Source organism: Triticum aestivum, chromosome 7A, assembly GCF_018294505.1.
Source record: "Triticum aestivum cultivar Chinese Spring chromosome 7A, IWGSC CS RefSeq v2.1, whole genome shotgun sequence".
Taxonomy (NCBI): Eukaryota; Viridiplantae; Streptophyta; class Magnoliopsida; order Poales; family Poaceae; genus Triticum; species Triticum aestivum.
Window position 1 is genome coordinate 658,294,263 of NC_057812.1, and position 9,382 is coordinate 658,303,644.

Here is a 9,382-nt window from a genome sequence, read left to right on the forward strand (position 1 = left end):
TGGCCTGGCGACGCCCTTCCGAACAGCTTCTTCAGCCTGGTGAGGCGGCCTGTGGATGCCTGCCCGCGGCTGGAGGTCGTCAAGCGATCTGTCTGCATTGAAGGTGCACGCCGGGCTTTCGCCTGTGTGAAATTGAAGTGGGTCAAGCTAGATGCCGTGAAGCTGATCAAGGAGGGGCCGCCAAAGGGCAAGGAGCATCGCCACCCAGAGATGTAGTACGAGGGTGTTCTGTCGGGCACCCGTCTCATCGCGGACGAGTGTTCGAAAGATATAATATTTGAGTAAACTTGCTCGTTTTATCCTGTATTTATGAAAACTTGTTTCATATGCGCTATGCAAGACTTGTTTGAATTTAAAATATTACCTTCTATTTGGCTATTTATCCAATCTGAGAGATGGCTAGTCGTCGGCTTCTGCCCCCATGCCACGAGTGCTGGGGTGTTCGGGGTAAACCTGAGCACTCTTGTTCCCATATTTGGGTCCTTCGAGGGAGGTGCTCAGCACAACGAATAAGGCAATCGGACTAATAATGCTTTATCACTCTCACTTAGTCATAGAATTCTATAATTTTAAATTTCGGTGAAGCCCCTGGTATTCGGAAGGCCGAATACAGGGCGCGATACACGCCTATAAGCCGGACAGGGCCGGCCCCTCGCCCTAAGCGGCATAAGTCTTTAGGGACTCGAAAAACCTCACCGAACAGCGACCAGTCTCTCGCCTTATCATGACAGTCAGTTTTAGCTTTCTCTACTGAGGTGCTAAGCCCGGCAGAACCGGGGCACAATCGCAGTAGTTCTCCTAGCGCTACCTTAGCCGATAGAGCGGAACGTAAGGTACCAAAACATAGGAGCCGGGCAAACCCAACATTTGACCAAAGACATGATTCGGAGCTGATGCATATAATGCTATAAGTTCGGGGTGCCGCACTTGTGAAAGTGTTCAGACTTTTCACACCGCATTGTGGGGTACGTAAGCCCCTGGTGTATTGGCCGTACCATAGTGTATGGTTGCAAGGCGTCGTTAATGAACACACACACACACACACACACACACACACACACACACACACACACATATATATATATATATATAACAAGTATATTTATAACAAGAATGCAATAATAGTCGTAATGTCATGCATTATTTATTAAAAAAATTGCGTTAAAGCAGAGTGATACAGATAGTGCGATAAGCAAAGAGTAGGACTATGTCCCTTCCAAGGGCAAGCTCAGGAATGATATTAAATTGAATATTTCACTCGTTTACTGTAATCAACCTGGGGATTCCGTGATATAACGTAGTTGTCTGCCTCCTTGGTTGCTGCATCATGTGTTCGGTAATAGTGCTGCCGGACAGTATTTCTAGAGATTAAGGTCCTAAAAGAAAAAAAAGAAAAAATAACCAAACGGGAAGCCCCTAGTGCGGTTTAGGCCGCGTCTTGGGGCGTGCCGCAGTTGTGCCCCCCTTCCCACCTGTGCCCATGGTATTTTTAATGCGTAATTATGTACGCGCGGCATGAGTTTCGCCGCTGGGCTGGGATTGGGGTGGCCGTCGTTTGCTACGCGAGCTCAGATCGCACTAGGCGGTCTATTTGCCGATTGCCTCGAGCGTGCTTGAAGGTGTCCGGGCTGTGAAGCGCCGAACTGGTTGATTGCCTTGAGAGGTTGCTTTGCGTTTCTGCTGCGAGGGCTGCGGTGTGCTCCTCTATTCGGAGAGAGTGCTCTGTGTTTCCATTAACTGTAATAACTCCGTGAGGTCCTGGCATCTTGAGCTTGAGGTATGCATAATGCGGTACTGCGTTGAATCTAGCAAATGCGGTTCGCCCGAGCAGCGCGTGATAACCACTGCGGAACGGGACTATATCGAAGATTAGCTCTTCGCTTCGGAAGTTATCCGGGGATCCGAAGACCACTTCCAGTGTAATTGAGCATGTGCAATGGGCCTCTACACCTGGAATGACGCCCTTAAAGGTCGTTTTTGTGGGTTTGATCCTTGAGGGGTCTATACCCGTCTTGCGCACTTTGTCCTGATAAAGCAGGTTCAGGCTGCTGCCGCCGTCCATAAGGATTCGAGTGAGTTGAAGTCCGTCGATGATGGGGTCTAGGACCAGTGCGGTGAATCCGCCATGACGGATACTAGTTGGGTGGTCCCTGCGATCGAAGGTGATCGGACAGGAGGACCAAGGGTTGAACTTTGGGGCGACTGGCTCCAAGGCATATACGTCCCTGAGCGCACGCTTCCGCTCCCTCATGGGGATGTGGGTTGCGTATATCATGTTCACCGTCCGCACTTGCGGGGGAAACCTCTTCTGTCCTCCAGTGTGCGGCTGTCGGGGTTCCTCCTCGTCATCGCTATGCGGCCCCTTGTCCTTATTTTCGGCAATTAACTTGTCGGCCTGCTTGAACACCCAACAATCCCTGTTGGTGTGATTGGCTGGCTTGTCTGGGATGCGTGTATTTGACACGAGTGAACGAGTATACGGTCCAAGCTGGACGGACCCGGCGTACTTTGTTTGAATGGATTTTTCCGCTGACCGGGTTTAGAGCCTTTGAATCTGGCATTGACTGTCGTATCCTCAGTATTTTCGCTGTTAATGCGGCGCTTATGCTTGTTGCGATGTGACCTGCTATTGCCGTCCTTGGTATCTGAGGTACCATGGTTCTTTGATATGTTATTACTGCGAGCCAGCCAGCTGTCTTCTCCCGCACAAAAGCGAGTCATGAGCGTCATGAGAGCTGCCCTAGATTTCGGCCTTTCCTGACCAAGGTGACGGGCTAGCCACTCGTCTCGGATGTTGTGCTTGAAAGCCGCTAAGGCCTCCGCATCCGAACAGTCGACGATTTGATTTTTCTTTGTAAGGAACCGAGTCCAGAATTGCCTGGCCGACTCTTCTGGCTGCTGAATTATGTGGCTCAAATCATCGGCGTCTAGTGGTCGCACATAAGTGCCCTGAAAGTTGTCGAGGAATGCAGCTTCCAGATCTTCCCAACAGCTAATGGAGTTACCTGGCAAGCTGTTAAGCCAATGCCGCGCTGGTCCTTTGAGCTTTAGTGGGAGGTATTTGATGGCGTGTAAGTCATCTCCGTGGGCCATGTGGATGTGGAGGAGGAAGTCCTCAATCCATACTGCGGGATCTGTTGTGTCGTTGTATGATTCAATATTTACAGGTTTGAAACCTTCTGGGAATAGATGTTCCATTACTTCGTCTTTGAAGCATAAGGGGTGTGCGGCGCCTCTGTATTGGGCTATATCATGACGCAGCTCGAATGGGTATTGCCCGCTGTGTTCGGCCCGGCCGGATTTGCTTTTACTGTATCCGGCGTGACGTTTGTCGTCTCGTAGAGTGGTGCACCCTCGTGATCCGTAGATTGATCTTGAATGCTTTGCCTTGTCCTCCAATATGTCTCGCAGGTCTGGCGTATCTCCCCATGCCTTTTTATTTGAATGGCGTTGGAGTGGAGGCTGAGCTTTTGGCTGGAATGCCTCTCTATCGCAGCCACGAGGTGGCCGATCAGCCGTATCATACGCTTCCTCCTCCAGTCGGGGTAGTAACCTGCGCCTTGGGTAACTCTTGGAGGGGTGCTCGAGTTTATATTCCTCGGCCGCGAGGACTTCAATCCATTTGTCAGCTAGCAGATCTTGATCAGCTCGAAGTTGCTGCTGCTTTTGCTTCAGGCTATTTGTTGTGGCCATAAGCGGCGCTTGAAGTGCTCTTGTTCGACGGGATCCTCTAGGACGGCGAATTCATCGTCACCAAGGCTTGCCTCGTCTTCGGAGGGGGGGATGTAATTGTCATCCTCCTCCTCTCCGTCTGCCGCTCTCTCAGAAGAGCTGGCTCCTCCATCCTCCTACTCTAAATCTTGCTGGAGGGATTTGTTGTTTTCTTCGGCAATATCCGGAGTGTTATTATCTCCTGTGCCGGTATCATCACTTTTGCTTTGGCGGGACTTAGAGCGGCGCCGCTGACGTCGGTGTTTGGGTTGCTTCTTGGAGGGGTCATCCTCCGCTATCCCGTTGCCATTGCCTTCTTTGGGTGTATCCACCATGTATATGTCATATGACGAGGTGGCTTTCCAGTGCCCTATAGGTGCTGGTTCATGTTCGTCTCCGACATCGTAGTCCATACCGTCGATGTCTTCGGAGTCGAAGTCGAGCATGTCGGTTAAATCATCGACATTGGCTACAAAGTGGGTGGTGGGTGGGCGTCGAATTTCTTCGTCGTCCGCATCCCAATACTGTTGGCCATAATCCGGCCAGGGCTCTCCTGACAAAGAGAGAGACCTTAGTGAATTCAGAATGTCGCCGAAGGGCGAGTGCTGAAAGATATCCGCAGCGGTGAATTCCATGATCGGCGCCCAATCGAATTCGATTGGCAGGGGCGCGGATGGTTCGGAGTCCGGAAAAGGGTCCGGCACCTTGGAGTCACGGGCTGCGCAGAGGTTTAGGCTGGTGTTCGGCTCGATCGCCGTTGAGACTGCAGCCCCTGAGGCGGTGTCTAACCACCCGTCCTCGACTGGCGCAGTTGGCTCCGAACTAAGGGTCGGAGCTGATGCGGGCGCAGCCTCTGGGGTACTGTTCGGCGGCAGAGCTAGGTCATACCCATCGCGACAGTGTGGCGCGTCTGGCTGTGGCTCGAATCCGTCGAAGATCAAGTCTCCGCGGATGTCGGCCGTGTAGTTCAAACTTCCAAATCTGACATGATGGCCAGGGGCGTAGCTTTCAATCTGCTCCAGATGGCCAAGCGAATTAGCCCGCAGTGCAAAGCCGCCAAATACGAAGATCTGTCCGGGGAGAAAAATCTCACCCTGGACCGCATCGCTATCGATGATAGTAGGAGCCATCAAGCCTAACGGCGACGACATAGAGGAACTCTCAATGAAAGCACCAATGTCGGTGTCAAAACCGGCATATCTCGGGTAGGGGGTCCCGAACTGTGCGTCTAGGCCGGATGGTAACAGGAGGCAGGGGACACGATGTTTTACCCAGGTTCGGGCCCTCTTGATGGAGGTAAAACCCTACGTCCTGCTTGATTAACATTGATGATATGAGTAGTACAAGAGTAGATCTACCACGAGATCAGACAGGCTAAACCCTAGAAGCTAGCCTACGGTATGATTGTATGTTATGGTTGTTGTCCTACGGACTAAAACTCTTCGGTTTATATAGACACCGGAGAGGGTTAGGGTTACACAAGGTCGGTTACAAAGGAGGAGATATCCATATTCGTATTGCCTAGCTTGCCTTCCATGCCAAGTAGAGTCCCACACGGACACGAGACGAAGTCTTCAATCTTGTATCTTCATAGTCTAACAGTCTGGCCAATGGAGATAGTCCGGCTGTCCGGAGACCCCCTAATCCAGGACTCCCTCAGGGGGGTTGACTGGCTTTTAGGCTTGGACAATGACATCCACGATGTTGGTCCAAATGTATGAGCAAGAGGTGATCTAAGAGGCAATAGAACCTTATGTAGTACTCCATATGTAAAGAAATATAGTAGTATCATTTAGATAGTGATCTAAACGATTTTATATTTCTATACAAAGGGAATATGAATTTTGCTACAAAACCATCTTACGCAACACACTAATATTGTGCCGCGGTTATTAAGTAGTGGTGTTGTGCAACGACAACAAGCACATTTGTTGTTCAAATTTGTGATGGAGTCACTCCATCCCCGTAGATTTATTCATTTACCTTGCACAAATACTTATGCTCATTAGAGGATCGGTACACAATGGTCGGTTTGAACTTCGACTTTGTATGTATACTACCTTTTTACGCTATGAAGATTTAACAAACATCACAATCGCATTATTTAGTGATAGTGAACTTTCTTAGGACTAATCTCTATGAGGTCAACATCATAATCAATTGTTGCATCCTTTTGGTTTATCGTGTCATGCAATTAATCTATTTGACCCCTTCAGTTGTGGTGTATGTTATGCCTTTTATTTAGCACATGGAGTTTCATGCTTTGGTTACATCGATCTTGATATCTCAATCACACCTCCAATAGAATGCAGTACACAATGGTGATAGGAAACGAGACAAATATCCCAAGAATTACCCTAGAAAGCACAAAACCGAAATACAATTGCTCAGATGAAAATCATAGTAACGAGGAAAGGATATCTGGGTAAAGAAACACACTGTGTGCTCATGATATCTGCATGGAACCTTGTAGTCTTAATCATAAACAAATGAAATCATGGCCAAGGGGAGTGCCGCCTATGTGCACGGATGTGAACAAAGCATGTTTAGAAGACTGGATTTTCCTATAATAATAAATCTTCGACATGTACATAACTAATCCCTTTTTCTAGTCCAATGCAACCCGCGTTAATCTTGTGTTTGCTCTCTGTTTTAACCATTTGATATCTTGATTAGTTATTGTAGTAGCTCCTTCTACAATGGTATTTCCACGATTAACAAGTTTAGAAATATGGGTTCTAGCACATTGTAGAGGTGATTTCCACCGATGATTGTGCAATCGGACTCTCTAGGTAGTCCATGTTAAGACACATAAGCAGGCGTATGAGCAGATCGACTTGCGATATTTTAAGCAGATCACCGTGTCACAAAGTGAGCAATTAGAGAAGAGTGTTTTCACCAAAGGTGAGGTGAGATATTTTTTGTTCATCTTGGTTGTATTTAAAATAAGATTCAGCTACAGATAATCATTAATCAACTAATGTAATTTATTTGCCAAGCGTGTAGTTAGAGTTAATGTGTCAATGGTAAATAATGCGTCACATAGTTTTTTTTGTCGACAATCATTATTTTGATGTATAAGCACTACCAAATCAGATTACCAGACTAATAAATCCACCGCTCGCTCCAGTTTAGCTGTGGTTCTGGATCAGGCTTTTAATCTAAAACTACTTGAGGTAGTTCTGGATCAGACTGCTTAATTTATTTCGGAACCATCATGGTCCTGTGATTTTTCATTGTAGTAGCTATAAATGTCTAGCTTTCAGCTCAGATTAATTCTGAAATGCATAGTTAGTATTAAAATTACATGGCTGAAAGGTTCTCACCCAATTACATGGCCGAGCATTTTCCTAACATGAACAGTTACTATGAACATAAATCAGTATCAATGAACCATGAACAGGAACTATGAGCAATGAACAGTAAACCCTAGAACATGAACAGAACATGAACAGTTAACCCTAGAACAGATGAACTATACTACACACAGGAGAGGTTTCACTTTGCAACTAATTTGCTAACTTACTTCTAGGGCACAAGCAATGAACCTCCTCCCAGTGCTTATCCCCTCGAATGCAACACATTTCTTCCCTGGCTTGCCATGCTCGCACATCACCCTCAAATCGTCAGCAGCACCAGTGAACAACGGGTCATCCATTGTTGGTGGGATCTGGGCAACACAAATGTACTTGTTTAAATCAAGCTCAAACCCTAAATCCAAAATGCCCAAATCCAAACCCTAAATGCAGTCCTGGTGGAACCAACTGACCCTTAATAGGGGAGTCGTACGAAGAAATGATCTGCACGTCAGAGTCCTCACTGCTCGAGCCGTCGCTCCAAGACACCATGGCGGCCGGCGGCGAGTGGAAAGACGAGAGGAGGTAGAGCAAGGTTGAGAGCGCGAGGGAGAGCAGAGGAGAGAGTGAGGGAGAAGTGGAGTGGGGGCGGCACGGTCGGCCCGACCGACGCAAGCCGACCAAGTCGTCTCGACCAGACGGCGCCGTTTGCGGTCCGTTATGCCACGTAGGGGGAAACCGGACCCTAGCTGTCGGAAACGCACTCAAACGAAGCAAATCGGTCGATCAGTGCACACTAGACCTGGCCATACCTCGGGCCGGGCCAGGCTTCGGGCCGGGCCTAGCCGGGCCCGACGCAAAAAACCCAGGCCCGAGCCCGGCCCGGCCCGACCAACGGGCCTGTTTTTTGGGCCCGAGCCCGGCCCGAACACCTAAAAGCCCGTCGGGCTTCGGGCCGGCCCGGCCCGACCTTCAGGAAAGCACAAAAACGATGGGCCCGGGCCCGGCCCGGCCCGGCCTTCGGGCTCAAAATCTAGGCCCGAGCCCGGCCCAAGGGCAGCGTCGGGCCGGGCCGGGTCGGGCTTTTTCGGGCCGGGCCGGCCGGGCCGGGCTTCCCATGACCAGGTATAGTGCACACTGTAAAAAGTTTACTCAATGTGCGGTGTTTTTTGCAAATGATTAGCGACCTCGTGGTTTTCCGCAATCGATGCCCCAAATATGATGGCTTTTTGCAATTCACTCTACCAAAGTAGAAGGAGCACTGTGATAGGAAATCAAGATATTGAACATTGAAATTAGGGGATAGGTACTGAAAAAGTACTGGGAGGTAGTAGTAACTGCCAACCACCGTAGCACAGGTCAGTTCAGCTTGTAATACTGTTGTACTCTGAACCTGGTTCGTGTCTTCCTCCTTCTTTATAATGAACAACGCACAAAACTCTTCTGTGCTGTGGAAACAAAAATATGGTCCCAGAGAGGCCGACCCTCCTTCCCACTGACCATACTTCAGAGAGAAACCAAGCTTGGACTCTGTCCGGATCTCGGCTTATTTTCTACTGAACCGAGGCGGACTCTGCTCTCTACTGTATCGTGCATATTTCGCTGCCCGAGCAGGACCCGGAGCCGGATTCCGAGTCCACTACCACGTAGCTCCACTTCGCCCTACAAATTTAGCGAGAACCCGTCCGCTTCGCTCCACCCAGACCCAGGATCACAACCTTGCCTTTGCGTAGGTACGCGTGCGTTTTGCTCGGCGGATTCGATCGTCCTCCAAGAACACGCAAGCCGGCGGCTCCGACAGACTCGCGCCAGTTCCTCCAAGATGGCAGGCGAGGGGCGGCCAGCTAGACCGTTAGCGCCGGCGGAGCCACAGTCACAGCAGCACTACGACGACGTCGACGTCGACGAGCAGCAGCTCGACGAACGGCAGTTCGACGAGCTGTGTCAGCGATATGGGCCCTCCCATCTTTCTGACCGCCTGGCCGCCGCGCCGGCCGTTGCTCAGGAGACGATCGTCGAGATCCGTTTCGACAAGGGCTACCCAGAGTTCTCCGACGGCACCAGCTACAACGGCGTCGGGGTGACCAACGCGACAGACGCCGCAAGTGGCGCAGAGACGAAGATGAGTCGTCAGATGAGGAACAAGCTGCCCCCTGCCGTCTAAATTAGTTTCTACTATTGTACTGGACAGAAAGTTAGCACATCAGCAACGGCAGTTCATCATCCCAGAAAAACAGTAGCTCAGCAGGCTCTGATAGTTACCCGTGGAGTGGGAGTTGCTACATGTTATCTTCATCTATTGACTGTACCGATTTGTTTGGTTTGGTGGCACAATGACTGATCTCACTCTTCTTAAGAATAAACTGTTTGTTATG

General features: G+C 49.6%; 1 pseudogene; it reads right to left on the minus strand.

The window, feature by feature from the left end:
• LOC123153669 (probable auxin efflux carrier component 9) overlaps nucleotides 1-7,559 on the minus strand; it is a 106,003-nt pseudogene extending 98,444 nt beyond the window's left edge.
• Nucleotides 7,560-9,382: the final 1,823 nt, after the last annotated feature.